This window comes from Manacus candei, unplaced genomic scaffold (genome assembly GCF_025592945.1).
Source record: "Manacus candei isolate 608988 ecotype Guabito, Panama unplaced genomic scaffold, ASM2559294v1 h1tg000082l, whole genome shotgun sequence".
NCBI lineage: Eukaryota > Metazoa > Chordata > Aves > Passeriformes > Pipridae > Manacus > Manacus candei.
Window position 1 is genome coordinate 3805437 of NW_026138130.1, and position 15427 is coordinate 3820863.

General features: G+C 47.9%; 1 protein-coding gene across 5 annotated transcripts in view; it reads right to left on the reverse strand.

The window, feature by feature from the left end:
• SFMBT1 (Scm like with four mbt domains 1) overlaps nt 1–15427 on the reverse strand; it is a 99455-nt gene that overhangs the window by 62486 nt on the left and 21542 nt on the right. The window contains exon 1 of one of the 5 annotated variants that reach the window (XM_051811408.1): nt 8990–9074. The exons of the other annotated variants lie outside the window; for them this stretch is intronic. The gene's annotated coding sequence lies outside the window, so the exon portion shown is untranslated. Of the gene's footprint in view, nt 1–8989; nt 9075–15427 lie in introns of those variants that run through there. 5 annotated transcript variants of the gene reach the window in all.

Below are 15427 nucleotides of genomic sequence, written 5' to 3' on the forward strand. Positions count from 1 at the left end.
TGTTACAACTAATTCTCTTGGAACACCAATTCCATACTCATTAAGAGCCCCAAGGAATGGAGAAGAAAACAACAAACACTGTGCTACAATTCTAGAAATTCAGATCCCCTTGAGACATCCTGTAGTGCTGGTGTCAAACAGCCATGGCAAGACTAGGAGATGCACAAAAAAGGTAACAAAGAACATCAGAGGCTTGAAATACTTCTGTACTAACAGAGGTGGATGTATAATTCAGTTTTACAGCAAAGTTAAGAAATACCCCCAACCATAAAGAGCAGCCCTGCCCACTCCAGCATTGCACACACACAAGCTGTAGATTGGCTTCAGCACCTTCTGTACAACAAAAGAGATTCCTTCTTTAGCTCAACGGTGCCACTGTGGAAGAGAACAAGAGATGTGCACAATCAAAACTAGTATGAAAAAGAAGAATATGGAAAGGTTATTCACTGTTTCTCCTATCACAAGGAACCAGAAAACACAAACTGAGCACCTTCTCACATGGCACATAATAAACTGCAGACTCATAACCACGGGAAGTTGCGGACTCAGGAAGGATCAGACAAATGGCAGAGAACAGGCCAAGTCACCGGTTCCTCCGCAGCCGAAGGGCCATGCTCGACTTCACTGATTCTCAGCCTCATTTCAAAAGATTTCTGAGGTGAGGCACAGCACTAGGTGTCCTACTGATGGGACACATTGTGACAATTTTTACACTCCTCACAATTTTAGACAGATCTGAAGCCACTCTTCTTCCAGCAAAGCAGAGAAACTTCCCAGCCCCCACCACCGGCCATCGACTGGTCTCTTTCTTCCAAATCTCAGGGCTAAGTAGAATCTCAGAAGGAGTAAGTTTATACCCTGAAGTGGATTCTGCCGTGCTGTTTGCCAGATGCAAGTTTTTGCACTGCAGTAAGGCAGATCTCTCTCCCTTCTGGGCAGATAATAAAGAAATCATACACTCTTAGCCTTTGAAATCCAAAAGCCACTGCTTGATTCAGAGACTCCTCCAGCCTGACCACTGTAACCACCGTGACCCAGCCTTCTCTTCACAAACATCAATGCTGCTATTCTTCTATAAAGATGCCTTCATTAATTGATAGGCAGTTGTTATTTTGTTCTGTAATATTATCTACACTCACAGCTGCATGTAAGAACGACCAAGACTAACGAAGCATATTTTGATGTCATTATCTACGCAAAAGGAAAGCACTTACATAAATTGATTTAAACAAAAGCTTGTTAAACTACGTTATATTGCAATTTCTCAATGACCTAAAAATAGTTCCCAGTAAGATTCAACCACTGTTTGGAAACAAAGGACAAGTGCAAAAGATCAAACTTGAATATTGAAACAAAAAACTTGTTTTTACTACAAAAAGATAATGTCTGTACTTCTTATTGGATAATCATAAGAATTATAATTTATGTCAAGTTGCTTTTAGAAATTGGACTTCAACTACAAATAAAAACTGCATTTCATTTTACTTAGGTAATTAATATTCTTACCTTAAAAGCATATACAGAGAAGACAGAAACAAAGAAAACAATATTTTGGTTTTCAACAAGTAAGAATATAGAGTTAAACCAAGAAACATTAACTTCAGTTTGAAAAGTTGGGGTTTTTATTGTCATTTTGTCCTTCCAGCTGTTATGCTCCTCTTATTTTTGTACAAAGACTGGAAAAAGAGGCAATCTTCCCTGATTCTTCAGTTTCCAGTCATTATCTCTTTCTTACATAAGATGAACTGGCAAAAAAACCCCAAACCAAGCAAATCAACTGTTGGGACACACTCCCTCTACACTTGCAGCAAGGCTACAATTATCTAGGACTGGTTTATTATCACAATAAACTGGACTCATGTGCTTCGACAAAGCCACTTCCCCAAATACGCTGGTTTTAATTAAGAGGAGTGACAAATTACATGTTTAAATTTGCTAAGGAACAAATTCAAAATGTAAGAGTTGACCCCAACAGCAAGGGGAATTCAAAATTCAATTCCTCTTCCCTGCCCAATATCTATTAAAAAAGTTGAACAAATAACTTAGGACATAAAATAATCACTTGGAAAAGCAGACTTTTGCTCTTGGCCGCTGGACTAAAAAGCCTTCCAGCTAAATTGATTAAGTCTTGTTTTGCAAATAAAAGAGAAAAAAACTTCTTTGGAAGAGGGGAAGATTTCCCCATGCCTGTGCCCATGGACACATTCATTTAAAAGGAGTTGATTAACTCGGTTCAATTGGCCAATTAGTGCTCTATCTGTAACACTTCTGACTGATCCTGCGCTTGCATTATTTCTTAGGGCCATTAGTTTAACCCTCATGGTAACACTTTAGAGAGCAATGAACAGAGTTAATCCTGGAAGGAATCACTGCCTTCTTTAATAATTTCTTTTTTTAGGATGTGAGTTCTGCTGGCCCAAGTGCAAGAAAGCATCCCATGTTCTCCCCCTGCCTGTCTGCTCGGCATTCCCTGCTTGGACATTCCTTTAAGAATCTAATGACAGATCTTGGAATTTACTTGAAAACACCACTCGAACAACTCAGTACTTAACACATGAATAGGGGCATATTTGGAACTCAACATTAGGGAAAAATAAATATTAATAATATGAGAGTGACATACACCTGTCGGGCTTCTCTGGCATTTCTCCTGCTTCAAAACAGCACAGCTTTTACTGCACCGTGTCCTCATTCTCAGAGCAAAGTTATTGGGCACTGAGGCCAACATTGGCCTCCTTTCAAGAAAAGATGCTTTGACAAGAAAGAGACTTACAAAAACCCATCCTAGTTTCAGGCAAGACTTTACAGTATAATGGAGTTTCACAGACCTTAGATTTAAAAATCTTTTTCTTTTTTTATTATTTCAAGACAAATAACTTTCTTTTTTTAAGCCAGAAGCCACGGCTCCCCATGCAGAGAGCAAAGTGCACGTGCTCCAGCTGCAAACCTGTACATTACGACAGCTCCTGGGGAGGTAGGGACTTCTAAATGCATTTCCTACAGTCAAGCAACAAAAAGAAAAAATACACCAAATAAAAAAAAAAAAATGTAGATTTTTATATATTTTCCCAGGTCAAGAGATCAAGAAAGAGATAAGAAATGCCAGGGTAGCACTGACTCCAGCATGGAGAGGGGAGACACCCACAGAACTCAGAGCCATTTGTAATAAATGTGCACCCAGCATGGGAGGGGAAGTGCCTTCACTTCCTGGCTTGATTGGTTTCTTCTGGAAACAATGACAAATCTGAAGGTGCTATTTATGGCTTTCTGTCACCCATCCCCAGAAGAAATAGTGACTGCAGCCTCTAAATACATCAAGCTGGAGTTCATCTTCCCCAAACCACTTGATCTCTACTTCAGTATCACTGCTCCAGTCCCTTACATCCTTGAAAAAGATTAAGTGACAAACAGCAAAACCTTGCAGGGTTCCCCACCACCATCATTACTTTCAACCAATGACCCAATTCTGCAAGACAGAGCATCTCCTGAGATATGCTGAGAGCCCTCAACTCCAATCAGCCAAAATGGGAGAGGTCACTCAGCTCTGTACAGTTTACTCTTAGAGAGAAAAAATAATCCAAGATGCATCTCTTTTCTCACTCATCAGTACTCTCAGAGAATCTCAAAGCTGGTTTAATGGCTGCATCATTTTTAGATAACATCACATTCCACTAATCTCCTTCCCAACTCATCTGTTTGAAGAAAGAGATCATCTCTATAGTGAACAAGAGTGTCCTCAAGTGTAACAGCAAATAAACCAGTGTAAATGAAGTGCCATAGCAATATAAACAATGACCCTGAAAACCTGCAAGCTGCTGCTCAGGGTGACTCTAGGGACAATAATCACATTTTAAACATCCACATCCACTGAACAAATTGCTCAGATTACCTCTGTAGCTAGAAACTCACCTGCACTGTAGGTGAGCATCTGCAACCTGTCCGTGTGCCAAGTCCCAGTAGGTGAAAAAATCCAAAACGAAACACATATGGCTCCCATATACTTTAAGTGAAGGTAAAACTCCTATTTGTTCATTATTTAGAAGAAGTAATCTGTGCAGCAACTCGTGTCTCTTAAGGCTGCTCTGTGCTATCAAAAAAAAAGGCCGGCTTGAAAGAGCCGAAACCCCAGTTCTGGAGTCAGGCATCCACAGGAGAGGTGGTTATTCTACTTCAAACCCCCCTGAAGCCCTCTTTACTTCAGGTTCTAATATTGTTGCTTACCTGGTTTTCTTAGGAAACAAGGCTCATTGGATTAATTTGGAGTGTCTGCATGTACCCATTTTTTGCCTATCCTCTCGTGACTCTTCCTCAAACCCCATCAACAAAACATGACTGAGGGGCAGGGGTCTCAATGACACTCAGATCCTACAAGTGTTGGAAAAGGATACTTATTTTCACAGGGAAAATAAATCTGAACATCACTGTCTCCACTGAAAGATGAACAAAGACATTGCAGAGAATCCAGAAGAGGTAAGGAAGGAAAAAGAGGAGGGGGAGGTAGAGGAAGAAAGAGACCTTGGGACCTGGGTTTCCTTATTCCTGCAGCTCACAGGCCTTCCTTATTTGCACAGTTCCCAGCAAAATGCTCCTCAGTGGTGTCTGGGGGTGATAATCCAACACTTCCAAAACAAACAAAGCAGAAGGTGCCCCGAAGACTTATTGCTTTCCAGCTTCAAAGGTTTTTTAAGCATTTACGTAGGACTTGGTAACTACCGTGCAGCTTTACATCAGTTAAAATTCACTCATTTCCCAGAGATGTGGAGAGTTACCTGGAGAGTCCCAACTGATATGCAGAATATCTTCCAGCCTAAGCTCACACCCTCCTTTTCACAGGGGGACATTTAAAATATTCAAACATGTAATTCCCCTAAGAGATGCCCTATTAAGAATGCAGAGTAGAATTCATGCTGTAATACTTTAATTCTACAGACCAGCCTTTGCTAATAACTCTTAAAAAATAGTCTCACCCATAAGATAGCGGCAAAAGCGTAATTATAACTGGGATGATAATAATAATTATTACTATTACTGTAATTATTGTCATTATTATTATTATTATTATTCTCCTATTATCACCACCAGTCCACAAAGGTTGTTAGCAAAGTACAGGAAAAGGGTGGAAAAATCGACATGGATACAGAGTGAACACAAAATATGTGTCTTACATGTGCCACATCTAACTTAAATATATATATATATATATATTCTGTACCCTTAAAACCAAAACTATTTTAAAATCAAATGAGAACTAATTAACATCTCAGTGCTTCTTTCATAGGCTTTATCAATATAAAGAAAACCAAGCAGTGGAAATAATTATACATTAAAGTTAGTAAAATATGTAATTACATAAAAAATATCATTACACAGATATCATGGCTTTAAAAATCATAAGATATTAGTATAAAATTAAGATAAAAATTTACGCTAATTTTCAACTTTTGCTGAACTTGGAGAATGCAAACTCCTAAATCTCCCCTTCAGGATCTTCCACAGTGACACAATGTTTGCATACAGGACAACTTCAACAAGCATTTGAATCAAAACAAAACTAACAAATCAACACCCTCCCCCTTATGTTATCCCTTGACTTTTCAAGTAAGTAATCTTGAGAGGGAAAAAAATAAACAACCTAAAAGCTTTAAACAACACCCACCTCAAGTTTAAACCTATGACCTAAAATCTGACAGCCAGTTCCCAAGTGCAGAAGGAAAGGAGCACAAAGTCAAGTCCACCACCAGCAGCAACACTGATGCTCAAAGCTACCCAAAGCAAGATGATACACAAAAATCTGCTACTCGTCCTGCAAGATGAGTCAGATGAGCAAAAGAAAAATGTTACAGCTCCAGAAAACATTTGTAACTTACACAGGCTACACTGTTTTAAGTCAATGACCAATCTACCAAACACAGAGACGCACATCTAAAAGGTCAAGAAACCAAATCTGAACACTGTTCTGTAGCATTAAGGCTGCCATATTATTATAGGAACAATGCATGTGATGCAAGCCATGTGTTTTTAGGCACTGGAAGCTCCTCCTCAAAATGTCCCTCGCTAAACACCTCCCAGGTTTAAATTTCTCATGCACTCAAAGGACACTTCAGTGAATTTACCCTGAGTCATTTCACTGTCAGTGTGTTGGTGTAATTAAGTTGCCACGTGTCTCAAGTGCATCAGTTGTAGGACAATTACTTAAGCCAAGCCAGTGCAAAATGACTGTATTGATGTCTGCATCACTGCTTGATGACAGTGCCATGGCCAAACTTAGTAAGTGGAAGCACAGCAATGATGTTAAAGAGATTTCCAAATACAGTGGATTCAAAAAGCAAGCAAGATGGGAAGACTAAGGTCTACAGCTGTCACTGGTCTGCCATGAAACAACAAAAACCCCCTTGCAAAGTGTTACCAAAACATATTATGACAAATGTGGGTTTTTTTGCAATACTCATTAACATCTTCCCCATGAGACAGTGAAAGGGTTCCTAGAATATAAAGATTACACCACGCAAACTCTATCAGTCATTAACATGTCAGCTTACACTTAATCCACTTTTTCCACACAGCAATTGCTTAGGAGGTTTGCCAGGTTTAAGAATCAGATAAGAAAACTCAATACTAGCAAATTAATAGTAGAGAGGAAAAAAGGGCAAAGGAAAACCCATACAGATCAATAATCACAAAGATCTGCCACTGTTTCTCTGCTCTCTATCTTGCACTGTTGTCTCCTGTGGAGAACATGTGCATGTAACAGGATACTGAAGTCTTCAGTGTAACTGCCCAGCACAGACACACCAAACACTGGCAAAGCCATTCTCCCAACACTTCCACGCTACCTCTTAGCTGTGAGTCATAAAAAAAGGTAGTGGGCTCTATCAGTTTTATTTGGTTATCTGTCTTGTTGAGAAGAATCTTCCTGTTTTGACACCAACATAGGCTCTGTGAAGAACTAGATTTCATTCTTGTCTCTCAATCACAGCAACAATTCACAAACCAAACGCAAAAGAGGAAGTGGCTGAATTGAAGGCAGGAAGCCCACTAAGTCTTGTCCCTAGAGATGATCTCTTAGATAGATAGATGCTTTTTTGCTCTTTTTTCTTAATTGTAAAATCCATGTCAGTAGCAGCTCCCACACAGGAAACCTATGTTTTCAGTTAATTGATCTATTTTCATCTTGACATTGATTTACTTTGCCCCAACAGTTGGCTATTTTCAAACAGTAATCACACGCTGTAGCTACATCAGGAATCCATCCTGCCGGGTGCTGTAGACGCTACAAGTTACAGCTCCTGCTCCTGTGGGAACGAGACTATTTGCCATTAACAACTTTTTCTCTTACAAATCAGATGCTTCTGACTAGTCCACATACATTGTAAACAACTAAGTAAGTTGCAACAACGATGTTTCTAAAGTTACAAGGTGGATTACCTTTTTCTCCGGCATGAGTTCTGCACGGTGCACCTTCCATTCTGCCTTAGGGAAGTGTTCGCTATGGTAACCTCCTGGGCTACTGACAGCAGCCAGCTCCCATGAAGGAAGGAAGGAACAGCAAAGAAACAGCAAGGTAGGCCTTTTCTTTTGCTGTAAAACCTCTCCCACCAGAATTCTGGCGTCAGAGTGGGTAAAACTGTCAGACATGAAGGTTACCATGTAAAATCATTTCAAAATGGCAACAAGTTTCTCCAAAGTAGATATAATTGTTCCCCTAAAGCACACATGTGACTGTGAAACAGGTATCACTGGCCTATTTCTGAATAAATAAGGGCCTTGTGGAACTGCAATAGCGAACGTAGTTAAAAATTCACAATGAACTGCCTGCGTTGTTTTTCTCCTCCTTTTATTATTTCCATTGTGGAGGGGGGCGGATGGGGGGGGGGCCCGGTAGCAAGTTTGCAAAAAGCCACGGACGGAAAACTTGCACAGTCCTTCCGATGCGGGCATTCCACCCTCCCGCTTCCACCCGGCTCTGCCCGGGCGGGAGCCCTCCCGCCGCCGCTGCCCCGGCACCGCTCCCTCCCCAGCCCGAAGTTGGCGTCCCGGGGCATCCCCGGCCGTGTCACCGCCGGACGGATTTACGACTTCAGGTGCAGGAGCGGCGGGCAGCGCAGCCCGACTCCCCGAGGGACAAAGGCTGTCCCTGGCTCGGCGGGCGCGGAGCCGCCGAGGTGCGGAGCGGCGGCGGCGGGCGCGGCGCGCACACAATGCCCGGCCCCGCGGCAGCGCAGGCCCCGCAGCGCGGGCGGCGGCGCTGCGGGAGAGCCGCCGGCGCGGCCGCGGAGGCGGCGCCCGCCCCTCTCGCTTCCCCCACACGCACCTACCCACCCAGAACGGGAGGCGAGAGCCGCTCGCTGACGGGCCACTTGACGGGGAGCGACGCCGGGCGCTGCCCCGGGCGGGACGCGCGCCGCGCCGAGCGGAGCGCGGCCGCGCCCGGCGGGGGTGCGGAGGGGAGCGGAGCGGGGTTTAAAGGTCCCCTTCCACCGCCATTTTGAGGGGGAGGGGGGCGAGCGGGAGGCGCTCGGTGGGCTCGGCCCCCCGCGAGCGCGGGCAGGGACCAGCCGCGCCGGGGCGGCGGCGCGGCGCGCACAAAGTTCCCGCGGGGGCCGGGCGCGTCCCCGGGCGGGCGCGGCGCCGGCCGGGAGGGCAACTTCGGCCGAGCGCGCCGCGGGACGCCGCGGGCCCCCGGCGGGAGCGCGCAGAGTTGCGCGCGGGCAGTTGCGCGGCGGCGCCCGGCCAGCCCCGCGCATCGCTCCTCGGCGCGTCCCCCCGCGCTGCCGCCGCCGCCGCCGCCTCCCCGCCGCGCTCCGCCTGCCTCTTCCCCCCCCTCCTCCTCCTCCTCCTCCTTCTTCTGCCTCGCCGCCTTTTTCCCGCATCCAAACTTCGGGAGCCCGGAAAAACCCTCCGGCCCCCGCGCCCCGCCGGCAAAACGCCCCCAGCAGCTGCGCCCGGGGCCGCTCCGCCCGCGCGCGGGCGCCACCGTCGCCCGCCTCACCTGCGGGGAGTTTTTCCAGCCCTGCGCCGCTGCCGGGGCTCGGGTTCCCCGGCGCTCCGCTCACTGCCTCATTCCAATATGGCACGGCCCGCCAGAGCGCATGCGCCCGCCGCCCGCCCGCCTGCCTCCCCCCTCCCGCCCCTCCGCCCTCCCCTCCCCTCACGGCTTTTCGGGCGCTCCGGCTCCCTCCTGCCGCGGGCGCGCCGAGCCCGCCGCCGCCGCCCGCCCGGCCCCGCGGGGCCCGGCCTCGGTCCCGCCCCTGCCGCGCCGCCCCGGGCTGCTGCCCCCGGACACCTGCTCCCGCCGCGCCGGGGGCAGCGCGGGCTCGCCCCGCCGGTAACGGGACGCGCCGACGCCGCGACTCCGCCGGGGCGGCCCCGCCCTGCCCGGCCCGGCCGCCGCGGGAAGGGGCACAGCCGGGCGGGCGGGCGGTCTGTGCCTGCCGCGGGATGCGCGGTCCCGGCTCCATCCCCTCGCGCCCTGGCGAGGGTTCAGCCCCGTTCCCCTCGGAGATCGCCCGCCCCGTCCGTCGGGGCGCGAGGACCGGCGGTGCCCCCCCTCTCGCGGGGCCGCGCCGGCGCCGCAGTTGGCGGGGAACGGGCGGGCGGCACCGGCCGTGCCGTCCCCCCCGCCCAGGGCGGGGACCGGCGCCCCGCGCACTCCACGCCGCAGCCCGCGGCGCAGCGAAGCGAAAGAAAAAGGAAGCGGGTTGTGCAACACCGCGCTGCTCCCGCCCGTGCGGCGGGGACGGAGGGGCGGAAAGGGAGCGCCCCCCGCCCCGATCCGCGCAGATGGGTCTGCACCGAGGCGGCGGCCGGCAGCGAGCCCGCCGGGCGGTCGTAGCAAGCGGCGGCGGGGGACAGCGGGAGCTGAGCGTGAAAAGCTCCTGCGCTCCTCGGGAGCGCATCCGCCCGCCCGCCCGCCCGCGGCGGCCCGAGCCGGCGGGGGGAGCGCTGCGGCCGCGCTCCGGTCCGCTCACCGCCCGCAGGGACGCGCTCCGGGGCCGCGGGCGCTCGGCCGGCTCGGCCAGCCCCTCTGGCACCGGGGCTGATCCGTGCCGAGGTGCCCTCGCGTTGTGGTGGACACCAGTTGCTAGCGACCCGAAATAAGTGCTCCGAGGGAAAGAGCGGGCGGATGGAGCGAGCTGTAATGGTTCGTCTCTGGAGCAGAGAAGTACCAAGAAACAGAGAGAGCGGCAGTGCCGGAACAGCGGGCAGGAAGAACGAATGGAACCATGAACTTGCTCGTTACGCATCCAGCGGGCAGATCGCACACACCGCTCTGAGCGCGGCGGCACCGCGGAGACGCGCCGGGCTCCGGTTACTCCCGAGCGACACGCTGCGATGCCCGGCAGGACGCACCCGGCCACGCACCCTCTTCCGCAGGGGAGATGTTGCTCTCCACGCGGATGAGAAACCTCCGCATCCCACTGGCTTAAAGTATAAAAGCGGCGGCGTTTCCCGTCGCGCTCGGGAGGGAGCACAGCCCGCCCGGGACAGCGGGGGCCGCGCCCGGCAGGAGCCGCCCCGGGGCGCGGGGCCGCCGCGGCGCTGCCCGGGGGAGGGCCCCGCGGGGCTGCAGCGCTTCTGCCCCGCGGTTCCGTTTCCCGGTGCGGCGGCCCGCCCGCTCCCGTTCCCGCTCCCGCCGAGGGGCGGGCGAGGCCCGGGCCATCCGCTAGAGGGGGGTCTCGCCAAGCCGATCCGCCCGGCCCCGCCGAGCGCCGCCGCTCCCGGCCCGACACGCCGCAATTAACTATTCAAATTAAACTGCTGCCGCACCGCCTAATTGAGTCCCGGCAGACACCGGCTGGATAACCGGGTGCAGCTCGCGGCAGCCCCGGGCCAGCCCGGCCACACAGCCCGTGTCCCCGAGTCCCCCAGAACAGCTCCGCGCCCATCGCGAGGCACGGCATCCCCCCCCCTCCCAAAGCACGGCCTCTGAGAAACTGCGGACTTGTTCTGCAGCAGCCCCAAACTAGTGTGCAACAGGAAGAAAACCGCAAAAGTCAAGTATCACAAAGTTCTCGGTCCGGCAAGCGCAAGAAACGTGCCCTTTTCAGAACGCTCGGGAGGAAACAAACAACCTAGAGAAAGAAGCGTGATCCACACCGGTCTGATCCGTGAGACACCTAAAAGGTCCGTTTTGCCACTGCACGCTGACTTCTGTGTCCCATTAATCGTCACTCACAGAAGAGCAGCTGTTTACAGAACCTTCGCCTGGCCAGCTCCGCGAGACGTTAACTTTGTGTCATCTCTGGTGATTTGGAGGTTAAAAAGGCACGGAAAGCAAGCTGAATCTTTCTGGACCTTCTAGCATGTCAACAAACCTCCTGAAACACGGGACTAACACACTGCAAATACACACTTAATCACGCGGGGATTAAGCCTCCTTATATCCCCTTGACAGGAATGGTGATACACAAGACACCCAGCACCTTCAGACACACTCTGCCTTCAGACAGCCACGGTGTCTTGCTTCTATCTTTAAGACTTTTCTAGCATCCACTTTTCTGAAACTAGAAACGTCCTAATTTCCAGTGTAAATGTATTCACTACCAATTTATAGCCATTTGTTCTTCACCATTTTTGCCCTTCAAATTAAATAATTTTGCCTCTCTGCTATTTACCTCAAATGTACTAGCAATTATAAAATACCAATTAGATCATCTTTTCTTGGTCCTTCTGCTTTGTTTTTAATCTTCTCTCCAAATAGGTTTTCTACTCTTCCAATGTCCTCTATACCTTCTACCTTGTGTGCACTGTTCTAAACAAGGTCTTAACAACTGCCTTGTACCATGATATTAATACCTCGCCGTCTACTGAAAATACTTCACTCGATGCATCCCAGAATACATTAGCATTTTTAAGACCACATTACAGTGGCATCATAGTTATCCTACAACCAATAAGGTACCTGGATTCCTCCTCTTGTAATCTCACATTTGATGAACCTCTGAGCTTACTTGCAGTTATTCTAATTAATCTTTAAGTGCATGACTTCTTGCTGTTATATTCCAACCCATTTCTGGTACTCCAGGCAATAGATCATCTTCATCAATTGTGCTAGAGCAGTTCAAGATACTATGCCTTAAAAAAAAAAGCCTCTCGTCCTATTTTTAAAGTTATTTATCATCCAGCCTGCTCAAAGGTTTCCCCTTTTCCAGCAGCTCGCTCTCTGTGCAACCTGCCCACACCTTTGGCCCCAGGAGAAAGGTGGCAAATGCTTTCCTGTAAAGCAGCCTGCTCTGCTCCTGAGCTCCTGTGAAACTTCCCGGCTCCAGGCTTCCCACAAATTTCTCAGCAGGCCCCATTTCTTCAACCAAAGCTACCATTGCCATGGTTCACCTGTTTCTCTACAACCTCCTACTGTATTTTAGAACTAGTTTTAGTTTTGATGCAGACTGTGGTAGGCCATTTCTTCTACAAAATTAAATTGGAATGCTTCATGTAAAATAAGCCACGTGTCTTTTAGGATCATCAGTCTCCTAATAATTAAAAATTTATTTTCCTTCTTTACATGAAGTGATTAAAGACAGATTCTAAATTTTCCCTAAATCTTCAGTCCTTGAACCAGTAAGTCCCATATATTGCTAGCTACCTTTTCCTTCTGTGGTTCTCTCATATTAAGAAAAACCTTTTTTGAAGCTTAAGTATTCAAGATGTGTGAACAGTGTTAGGTAATCAATATCCAGATTTAAGTGCCAGACAGTTTCCCCAATCAGGGGTTTCTGCTCATTTCAGTGAAACATTCAGCTTGGTTTTGTTTTGTTAAATTAAGTAGGACCACACTCCTATAGACTGCAAGTGCCAAGAAGTCCCTCTGACTCCACCGAACGTTTTTGTGCACAGACAGCAGGTTCAAGCCCTACATTCCTGTGCTGAGAACAGGACCAGTGTGGGTTTGCAATTCTGTGCCTGTACTGAAATGTAACTCATGCAGCAAAGCATTCCCCTTCAGTGGGCATAATTCAGTTACAGAAATATTGCAAGTGTCTGCAGGAGCAAAACACAGAGGTGATTGCTTTGAGTTACAGATACATCAGTTCAAATTAGTTACAAGTTGGTTAAAACGTTTTGTCCCTACTTCTAGAGCAGAAGATTTGCTCGTGTAAAGTTTGTGAGACTAGAGCTAACCCAGACATATGAGTACCAGGTACTGGTCTTACTGGAATTACTATTTGTGCCTTACATAGGAAATTCAAGACTACTTCTGAAATCCTTAGGCCCGTTGTGACCCGTGTCTGCAACTCAACCTCTTAATGGGGCAAAAGTTGGTATTTGTGAAGGAAATAGGGATGTTACAAGAGCTGCAGGGCAGATCAACACAGCCCAGGATGCCCAAAGGGGAGCTGAGACCAACTCAAGTTAGTCTGACTCGACACAGTGGTTTGAATTCATTAAGTTTTCCATAACTATAGGGACTGTCTCAGCAAATGCTGTTGGTGTTTAGCTTAGAACTCCATGTCGTCTTCCAAAACATACAGTATTTTACTCCAGTGTTAAAGCACATTTGCCAAAGACTTTTTAAACTTCAATGTTCTCCACTGTTCCCAAGGGCAACAACTCATACTTCTGGGATAATAACCAGAGACCTCCACTGAAGTATTTGCAGTTGCCATTTCTGTGGCCAGTGAATTGGACTAACTCTAACCCAGATAATAACCTCCTGTGGGTGACTGAGTGACATCCCTGGACTTCTGCTTTGCTCTTCCTGTTTTCAGACTTTGGTTAGCCTGAAAATTATGTCAGTGTTCAAGCTGGTGAAAGGCTCAGCTGACAGCCCTGCGAGAGACAATCTGTTAATCCTCAAAGGAACCATAACACAAACACAAGGGAAGAGCCTCTCGAACTCTTCCCTTTGCTGTTGCAGAAGTGTGCTGGTGGCACACAAGTGCAATTCAGACCATCTCTCTCCTTCAGTGGCCTTGTTAAAGATGCTCCCACCACTAGCAGCAGGTGCCAGATGTGTTGGCAGCTTGGACATTGGGGATGTTAATAGTTATTGAGGCAACCCTTCCCTTTGTTTCAAATATTAGAGACAGCTCTCTTTCAAAGGCATTTCATTGGCATGAAGGTGTGTTTGATCAGGTTCAGCTGCAGGATGGAGGGAAGAAACAGATCCAAGCGGTTTGCTCCATATCTCCCTTCCCCAACTGCTTGCTTTCTGGTTTCCAGACTTTGCACAAGGAGGCTTCAGGGCCCATGTAACTCCCTTTTCAGTCATTTTAGAGTAAGTGATTAAAAAAAAGGCTACAGGGCCTTTAGTTAGACATTCAGTTGGCAGTGGCAGCAGAAAGCATCTGGAAACTGGTCCCCACAGAATAGGACACCCAGCTTCCACCTTCTCTCCCATTCAGCTTTTGCACATGGTCCTTTATGCTTGACTGCTTTTTCCATCTGCATTCTTGCTTCTTTTTCATTTCTCCTGACTGCTGTACATCCAATTTTTATTATTTCCCTTTAGTGTCTATTGTACCTCACTTGGGTTGTTTGGTTTATTTTGCTCTACAGATTGATTCCCATCATTGTAAGAAAAACAAATTTGTGAAAGAAACCTGACTTTTACCAGCCATGATGCTGTTCACTTTACATGTGTATTTTTGCCCTGAAGTTTGTTTAGTCTATTTAGACTTAGCTTTTCAGGGAGGTTTTGCTTTAATTTGTACTTGTACAACAGCTCCCTATATATGAGGTCCAATGTTAGCTGTGTTCCCCAGGTTCACATGTTAATAATTAAGATATTAGGATACTTGCCATGCTATGAAAATCTTCATAATTTTTTCTTAGTTAACACTGTTGAATGCTTTGCATGTCTAAGACACATTATACAGGTCACAACAGAGAGGGAATAACTTTTCAGGCTAAAGCCTGGGAGAGATGGGGAAAGACACTGTGAGTAATCCTGCAGTTTTCCCAAGTACCTTATAAGCAGATGTGATTGATGCCCTTTCCACAGCTGACTGTGTAACAAGTAGGAAATTACTGCTAACTCTGAAGATCTGTGATACCTGATGAAATACAAGAAGTCCTATTCCTCTCTAATCTGGTTCATTCTGGTCCTTTCTTTTCCTTTTTTGGTAACTAATCTCCAGAATGTTACCAGACCTCTATGCACCTCCTGTTGCCTTTGGAAGCTCTGTGAGATGGCACAGGTGAAACATCCCATCACATAAGAAACAGTGAAGCAGTTCCAAAGAGAGTCTGACAATGACCTAATGAAAAGCCACCATCCAGCTCTGAAGGTAAAGCTGGACTGGGAGCACTTCTGTTACTACTTAAGTACATTTCTTTTTCCACAGCATCAAAGAGGACGAGAAAATTCCAGAGGAGAAGAAGGAATTTGCTAACTGTCACCTTCTTCCAGTATAATTTTTGTAGTAGGCACCTGTATAACTATTATGGAGGACTGAAATATTGTTTGTGCTTGTGGCAACAGAAC